The sequence below is a fragment of the Thermobia domestica genome, chromosome 15, assembly GCF_964235325.1.
Source record: "Thermobia domestica chromosome 15, izTheDome1.hap1.1, whole genome shotgun sequence".
Lineage (NCBI taxonomy): Eukaryota > Metazoa > Arthropoda > Insecta > Zygentoma > Lepismatidae > Thermobia > Thermobia domestica.
In genome coordinates, this window is record NC_137468.1 from 170,671,600 (window position 1) to 170,681,007 (window position 9,408).

Here is a 9,408-nt window from a genome sequence, read left to right on the forward strand (position 1 = left end):
CCCTCAACCCCTTGATTATCAACCCACGCCTTACCTCACTGAATATTTATTGTACTCTGTCACTAATATTACATAGCAAAATTACATGGAGACAATATAGGCGTAATCTAGGACCGACCACTGGGAAGAGAGTCCAAGATGTGGTTCTGAGCAAACCTACTCCGCTGTACTATGATAATGGTTATGCATAACAAGGAAAATGTTCACAAGCACAATTAAAAATGTGGAACGCTTCACGATTTTGCGTGTCATCCTTGCGCAGGGGCCATGCTAATCTTCTCTGTATCGTTCCAATTTTAGTATATGTACCGCCGAAGCGAGTACAAGCTCACTCATCCACGGAGACACACAGGATGACATACAGTCATACGTCAGGAAAAAACGTACGTTATGACCAGTGATTTATTTGTAAGGGGAAGCTAGAAAAATTCCCCGTCTCTAGTTTTTCTTTCCTTGGTACTAACTTAATTACTGTTGTCCCAGCCTGAGAAGAATATTTTCCACCTCTTTAGAAAATTTCCTAAAAATTTGCATACACTTTTAGCAACACAAAACATTTATTCATGGATATTCTGCATAATTATACTTATACAAACGAATTATTTCCAATTCTATGAATTCCCGTACCAAGTAAACAGAAGTACTGAGTATGAAATTCTATATCTCGCGAATAGTTTTGCAGAAAATACCTAAACTAATTTTTCTATTGGGAACAGGGAGAAGCACACACGCGGGGCTTAGGAAGCAGATTGCGCCCACAAGATTTGTTTTGATCAGTAAGGGACATACATTTACATTCAAATGGCAAAATCACACGTTTAATTATACCATAATTTTACTTTTAAGAGCGCCAAATGCGTAGAACGAAGGCATTCTTCTTGGCTTGGAAGAATAAAATTATGGCTGAAAGTGGAAGTAAACAGACTGATTATGATCAGGATGCTACCAAGCAGTGGCGTAGCCAGGAGGTTTGTAACGCCCGACATTTGTAGAAGTTGTTAATATAAGGTCTAAGATTGCGGTTTAATTTAAACTTTCCCGGGGTGAACCCCCGGACACATCCCAAACGAACATTTAGCCAGTGGTCCTCCTGAAATCAAATCCTGGTTACGCCCCTGCTACCAAGTGATGTATTCTCTGTCACATAAGAAAATGCATGTTTTCCGTGGAATACTATATTTTCCCCTTTACTATTAGAATGAAATCGCTACACATTTCTTGCTACCATATCGTGATTTAATTAAATGTTTTAAAATTTTTTAAAGTTGAATCCCTAACCACATCGATAACTGCATGACCTATCTCTTTGCAGTTCACCCGCCAAGACACTATAGAAATATCGTAAAACTTAATAAAAAGAAAAAAGTTCTTTCACAGCGTGAAGCTTACGATTATTGCCATATATTTATAGCGTAGATACTTCGTTTACCTTATTCCGTAGCTCATTGGATCCGCGCAAACTTCCCATTTCCGCGACCCGTGTTCGAATCTTCGTGTCGCTATTTTTTCTTTTTATTTTATTATTGATCAGGTATTCTGCAAGTATTTATTTATTTTTTTCTTGTCAAGCGAAAAAATGAAGTAGAATTTTACAAGGGTAAAACTCTAGATTTGACTGTTAATAAAAACTATAAATCAGATTACAGATAAAAATAAATTGAATATGATTAAGGAAATGGATTTCAGCTGTTTTGTGTGTGATCAGCACACTGACTTCCATCATCACTACTTCTGGAACTAAATGTCACTAATTTTGTTTTTTCGTTTTTATATATAATTCTCATCTTTTAGTCCTTAACAAAACAGATTATTGTTCAAATTGTCACTATGGGATTACATTTCATTATATAATGAAATGAAACTATATAAATAAATAAATATATATATATATATATATATATATATATATATATATATATATATATATATATATATATATATATATATATATATATATATATATATATACACCTAAAGTATCGAAAATAATATGACAAATATTATGAACAATTTTGTAATAGAACTAAGCAATGTTTTATAATACAATAAACTGAATGAAATGTAGGGTATTTGAAGTTAGCGATAATATTGCCAGTAGATTCTGAAATACAAGTTTCTTGAACAGATATGGACACTTCACCTTGAAATATACACATTGAATTTGATTTCCGGTAGAATCTGAAATATGTTAAGAACTTTAAACTTTGAATAATGCAACACAAGTTTGAATCCCATGATTGTAATATGTCGTTACAAACTCACTCTTTTTATATAAATCAACCAGTCTAAAGCCGGATCTTTGATCAAAAAGTATTTTCACGTTTGCGTATATTTCAGGGAGAAAATTTAACGTCAACTTTTTATTAGCAAATGTAGCAACTGATCAAATTGAATAATGCTAAAAATACCCTACTTTGCTTGCTAGAACTTAGTATGTTTAGTAGAAGTTCATACATGAAATCGTTCTTTGTTTGTTTGTTTGTTTCTTGTTTTCTTTTGTTTTTTGTTTTCTTATGTTTCTGAATACTTCTGAAGATTTTAATAGAATGTTTGTAATTATACATTTATGGTTGCTCTGTTTGATATGAAAAAATATTTATTATGAAGAAAATGGTCTGCAGAGCTCTTTGTAGAATGTCTTATTAGTTGTAGTAGTTGCTTCTACTTTAGCGTCCCATTCAGCAGCGAGGCTATATGAGACATGGACTTACAGCTTAACATGGGATCCGAAACCATAGGCTTCTACTGAGAATCGAGCTCCTTTTTTAGGAAAAAAATCTAACCACAGTCAGTTCCTACCCGTTGGGGTTAGAACATACCCTATTATTATACTGATATTTTGAAGCAGTGATAATTGGTTACGAATTTCGTGACCTGGAAGCAATCACACTCGTGTCCCGGCATGACCGGAACAGACCTGGGGACGACGACACGTCGTCATACGCACGATGAATTTGTATGATACTGTTAAATATTAAAGTTAATACGTCATTTTTATATCAATAAATAACTTAAATAAAAAAGACAGTAAGAATACTATTAACGTATCTGCATAGTATATAAATGAAAAAATGCCTTGTCTATCATAACGAAAAATGGGTGAACCGTTTGAAATGAATTTTATTGACATAGTTAACCTCTAGCTTGGACTAGGTTGTTGAGATCTTGCTCGGGAGAGTACTCCCGGAACTAGTAACTAAATACACGATTCTGGTTGGCGTTATCGGTATCTTGCTACGTAGCCTATACCTATGTATATAACAGAAATCGTACAGTTGTTGCTATCGGTCTCCGTGGTCGTGCGCGCTAGCGTTGTAGGCTGGTAAGAAGAATTGCTTTTGGCGTGAGTTCAAACCTGGCCGAAGGAAATTTTTCTATTTTTTTAAATCGTTCATAACACGTTTTTCTTTCAATAAAATTTGTCGTGTAGAATGTATGGGGTGGGGAACGGGGGGTAATTGCTACAAGATCCTAATTAAATGGTCAAAGCAAGGAAGTAATTTTACTGTTTACAATGAATTTTGAACATACGTAGTTAACACGTGGATTGACTGGGATAGCTTTTATCATTCGCTGTTTTTCTGGGGGGAGGAAAGGGGCTTAAATACTTCACAAATAACATTTCGTACGCTTATTCTTCTCGTGTGGAGAATGGAAATTGTAATTAGTTGGTTGATAATTTTTAAATTGATGTGAACAGTGAAAACGTGCTTTGAAAATCCAGACGAATGCAACTATGTGTGTAATTATTTTTACATATTTCTTTTTAAACCCTGGGTTTACAGTTATACTCAGTCAATAATTTTAAATTAATTGTTGATTGTATTTCATGAGTTTTAGAATATATTTAACCTTTTGCCAAGCTTATATAGGAACCCATAGGCCCAATATTTAGAAGATAAAAATCTGAAATTTAATTATAAGTCACGATGCTTCAGCGAGAGATCAACTTTTATATCCAGCATTGTGTTTCTCATTGTGGCTTTTTTAATTGCAACGTATCACGGATAACACCAATCACTTTCTCATAATCTTATGAACTCTAAGACTGATGGGTTGGATGGTTAGAAGTTTAACTTAATTTGCAGCACCGAGACTATATGAGACATGGGCCTACAGCCTAACGTGTTGTCCCAAACCAGATAAACTCACACTGGAAATCGAACCCAGGTCTTCCGCACCGAACACTAAGACAGAGTGAACTTCCATTTTTTCATTTATCGTTGCATAATCATAAAATGTTACATTTCCTCTGGATCTAACACGAACTTTTCCAGGTATAATACAAGGTTCCAGGACACATACGGCCTTTAATGATAATAACGCTAGTTTATTAACCATATTTTGGTTAAATTTAGGACATGGTTTATTTTTCCAACATGCTTAAAGATCTAATAGACTGACGCGGATAGCTCATTTTTTTTCTTTCCTCTCTCTGTTTTCACAGACAGACCAATATTTCATTGACAAAATGTGTCAGAACTTAGTAGAAGAAACAAAGTGCCTTCACTTCACAGGTAAACCAAAGACAAGACACGCATTTCAAACGACCTTCAGGCGATATTGCTTTGCCTTTCTTTGCCTATAGCGTTTAGTGATGACTCATTGAATAAGTAGTTGCTAACTACTGAAGGAAATTTCATTGGGTCAACAGCGGGGTGGATTGATTTAAATCAGTCTGATTTAAATCACGTTTTTAATCAAGATTTAAATCACTTGATGTTTTGAAAAAAAAAAGTCGTTGGTTTAAATCAAAACCCCAAATAAATTAATTTAAAGTGAATATAAGTAAAATCCCGTTTCTGTTCTGTTATTTCGATTATGGAAGATAATAATAAAACACAATGAGACTCAAATTATGTAAGCACAATATGAAAACGAGTATCATGCAGAGGATGATTAGAGAAAATCCCGTTTTGAACGGGTAACGGCTGAATCCTGCTTTCTTCTCTTTGTAACACAGGGTTTTTAAATCGTTAAAACTATTCCAACGGAGAAATCATCATGAAAATTTAAGACGAAAGTTCTTATGTGTCCACGTCTATTTGTTTATTTTCAGGTAATAGGGTCGTATTTAGGAAAGCTCGATCCCCTCTGCGGAAAAAAAAATAAAAAAATAATAGATTTTAAAACTTCAGTCAAAATTTATGTACTAAATACATAGAAGTTATTTGGGATCTAATACGGCAAATTTTGGATGCGTTAAAATATTGAATAATACTTTTGATAAAGTGAATACTTTCAAATATCTAAGATCGATATTAACAGACGAAAACGATATTCACGAAGAAATAAAATGTCGACTAAAAGCAGGAAATTCGTGTTATTATTTAGTTCAAAATCTCTTGTCGTCGCAAATTTTGTCGAGAAATTTGAAGCTTAAAATATATAAAACGATAATCATGCCTGTTGTTCTGTATGGTTGCGAAACATGGTAGCTTGTTATGAGGGAAGAGCATAGACTGAAAGTATTTGAGAACAAGATCCTCAGGCGAATATTCGGACCCAAAAGGAACGGGAATGGGGAATGGCGGAAACTTCATAACGAGGAACTACATAATTTATACGGTTTACCACACATTGTTAGGGTCATCAAGTCTAGGAGACTCTGGTGGGCAGGTCATGTAGCCAGGATGGAAAAAAGTAGGATCGCTTTCAGTCTTAACTGGAAGACCAATCGGAAAACGACCATTAGGAAGACCTAGGCGCAGATTGGAGGACAACTTTTAGATGGATTTCGCAGATATAAGAATACAAAATAGAAACTGGAACCAATTGGCTAAAGATAGAAGTCAGGGAAAGCTTTTGTGAATGTGAAATTGATCCTCCGGGTTCCATACGCCATAGAGTTAGTTAATTTTAGGCGAAATTTATGGACTTTATATGTATTTCGTGCGGGTAGCTAGTTTCGATTAAAAAAATATATGCCCCTGCCAAACATCAGTAACTTTCGCGAAAAGAAAAGTGTCATATTGATAAACGTTGCTGTAAGTTTTTTCCTTAATGCTTGAGACACATTGTTTGGGATTGAAATAGGTAAACGACTGGGGATTAATTCAAAATTAAATCCCAATACTTCCACCTAAATGACATAATTAACATTTAATACTAATTCCTAATGTCTTTTCTGCAGTTCGCGACTTGTATCATACGAGAAGAAAGTTTTGATTTAAATTAAAAAAATCAATTTAAATAAAAAATCAACAAAAATTATATTTTTTAAAAAAAAATCATGTTTTCACCCTGGTCAACAGTCTCACACCCAAAAACAAATAAAACGATCTACAATCGTCATATTATTTTGTCAAAAATAGAAAAAGAGTATAGCTAGAATTATATTTATATTTGCGGGTAGTAACTTGCTTCTTTACAAAAATAAAATTAATAATACCCACAGAGAACATGCATCAATAAATAAATCAACACATAATATTATTCTGATCCTTAACACACGCCTTCATATTCATACATCCTGTGGAGTATTTAGTTTGTGATTCTAGTGTCAGCAAAAATGCCTCGAACTAAAGGCGCTTTGGAGTTAACTGCCGCTCAAAAAGGCGAGATTATTGGCCATGCTGGTATTGGTGAGAAATTGTCTCTCATTGCTAAAGATTTTGGGTGTGATCCTAGAACCGTGAGAAAGTGACTGGATCGTCATAGGGAGCAGGGAAACAGAGAATGAACTAAGTCAAGACCCAGAAGTGGAAGACCGCGGGCAACATCAGAGACCCAAGATGAAGCTCTCGTTGAAGAAGTACGTAACCATCCTTTGCGTCATCGGTCTGTGTATAGAGACAAAGCTGTTGAACACAGGATGTTCACACAAGACAGTAAGGCCACGGTTTACTGCGGCTGGACTCCATCACGCACAACCAGCTATGAGAACTATTTTGACAGATTACCACAAGGAAAGGCGTTCAGAATGGGCTAAGAAGAACGTGAGTCTTCCACAAGCCTATTGGGATCTCGTCATCTAGTCTGATAAGAAGGTGTTCCTCTTTGATGTGCAAGGGAGAATGATAATATAGAGGCCACGCGGGACACGTGTCTTCCACAACATGTCATTTCAGCTCATTTTTGGGGCTATATGACAGCTGAAGGTTCGGGCGAGATCGTTCCTGTTCTTGGACGAATGACTAGTGCGACTTATATCCAAGTACTGGAGGATACACTGCTTCCGTCTCTACACGAAAAATTTCCAGAACAAGAGGAATTCGTGTTTATGCAAGACAACAGTGGTGTTCATACCTCGAGGCAAACTCAAGCATGGTTGGAAGATCATCCAGAGCTAATATGTATAGAATGGCCTCCTCGATCGCCAGACCTTAACCCCATAGAACATCTTTGGGCGTTAATGGTTCAAGAATGGAAAGAACGTCGACAAGACCGTAACAAAGGAATCCTTGAGGCACATGTAATAGAACTCTGGAATAATTTCCAACAACATCCAACTATATTCTCGAATCTTGTAGCTAGTATACCTAATCGTTTGGGTGACGTTATAGAAGCAGAAGGTGACTAGACAAAATACTAGAATTCTTTCATTTCCAAATATATGCATTTTATTGATCTTTTCTTCTTTTGTTCAATGGTAAAGAACTTATACATTTCATTTTTGTTCTCAATTAACCTAAAAGACATTTGAAGCTGGATTAAATGTCTTACGTTTTCTTCATCAAATTCAACTTTGATTTTATTTTCATCCCAAATAATGTCCAAGAGACCTCTGGAGCTAAAGTTAAATATTTTATTTCGTTTTTAGAAAAAATAGTTTTAATTTTTTTTTTTTCTAGTTAATGCCCAAAAGACATTTCGGGCTAGAATTATATATTTTGTTTCTTCTTTACAAAATAACGTTTTATCACCACTACTTGTGCTGTGTGTTAAAGAAGCGAGCGATTTCTTTTTAACTTTTACATTTACATTATCTTTCTCTTCATCAGTTTCAGTCAATACCAACAATAGTAGTTCTTACACTTTCAAAAATAAAAGTTGCTTCATGAAATCAGGTTTAACAAAAGCAGAAGTTATCGTAAAATGTAATCTTGAAATTGGCTTAATTTCCAAGAGACAATTGGTCCAAAGGACATTTCGTCCAAAAGACATTTGGTCCAAAGGACATTTCGTTCAAAAGACAATTGGTCAAAAGGACATTTCGTCCAAAACACAATTGGTCCAAAAGACAATTGGTCCAAAGGACATTTCGTCCAAAACACAATTGGTCTTAATGATATTTGGTCCAAAGGACATTTCATCCAAAAGAAAATTGGTCCAAGGGACATTTCGTAAAGGGATGTTTAGTTCAAAGCACATTTCGTCCAAAGAACATTTGGTCCGGTAACGCTAGAGGGTCAAAGGTTTGCTTCTATTAGAAGAGTAAAAGTGATGCATATAACATTATGACTCACAAGTAATACCTCCCAAGTGTAACACTCCAATTTTGAAAAAAATTAGGCAGGTAGATACTACACATAAAATAAACGAATACGTGTTTTTCTGCGGAAAAGTGGTTTTAGGGGGAGCAAAAGCCCCTATTCAAAATTTTGAAAGTTGACGCCAGAAAGGCAAGAAGAAGTGGACCGAAGTGAACGAAATTGTGCACAGATATTGCAGACGTAAAATGAGGGAAACGTGTTTCGTATTTTCCTGGAAAAATGGTTACGTGGGGCACAGACCCACTCCAAGCCTTTGATCACGAAATATCAAAAGTATTTTTAAGAGTATGTCAGATGTGAGTAAAGAACATGAAGAATTGCAACGAAACTTTGAGTAGGGACAATACGCAAAAAATAAATGAACACGGTTTTTTTATTTTCTGAGGAAGAACGGTTTTAGGGGCAAAAGCCCCCATCCAAAAGTTTGAAACTTGAGGCCCGAAAGGTCACAAGAAATGAACCAAAGTGAATGAAATTGTGCACAGATATTGTAGACATAAAATGAGGGAATACTGGTTTCGTATTTTTCTGAAAAAAAGAAAAAGGTTTGGGTGGGGGACAGACCCCTACAAAACTTTGATCGTGAAATATCAAAAGTGCTAATAACAGTATGTCAGAAGTGCTTAAAGGACATGAAGAATTGGAACGACACATTGTGTAGGGACAATACGCAAAAAATAAACAAATGCGAGTTTATTTTCTGAGGAAAACGGTTTTAAGGGACAAAATCCCCCAACCAAAATTTTGAAATTTGAGACCTAAAAGGCAAGAAGAAATGTACAGAATTGAATGAAACTGTGCACATATATTGTAAACGTAAATTGAGGTAATTGAGTTTCGTATTTTCCTTAAAAAAAAAAAAAAAAAAAAAAAAAAAAAAAAAAAAGCGGTTGCGTATATCACGGACCTTTTAAACTATTGATTACGAAATGTCAAAAGTGCAAATAATTATACCTCAGAGGTTCTTAAAGAG

The 9,408-nt window shown here is 35.0% G+C and overlaps 1 non-coding gene across 1 annotated transcript; it reads right to left on the minus strand.

The window, feature by feature from the left end:
* Positions 1-217: 217 nt before the first annotated feature.
* On the minus strand, positions 218-324 carry LOC145672174 (U6 spliceosomal RNA). Its single transcript, XR_014128619.1, has one exon. It is a non-coding gene; the product is annotated as a U6 spliceosomal RNA (small nuclear RNA).
* Between the last annotated feature and the right edge of the window lie 9,084 nt (positions 325-9,408).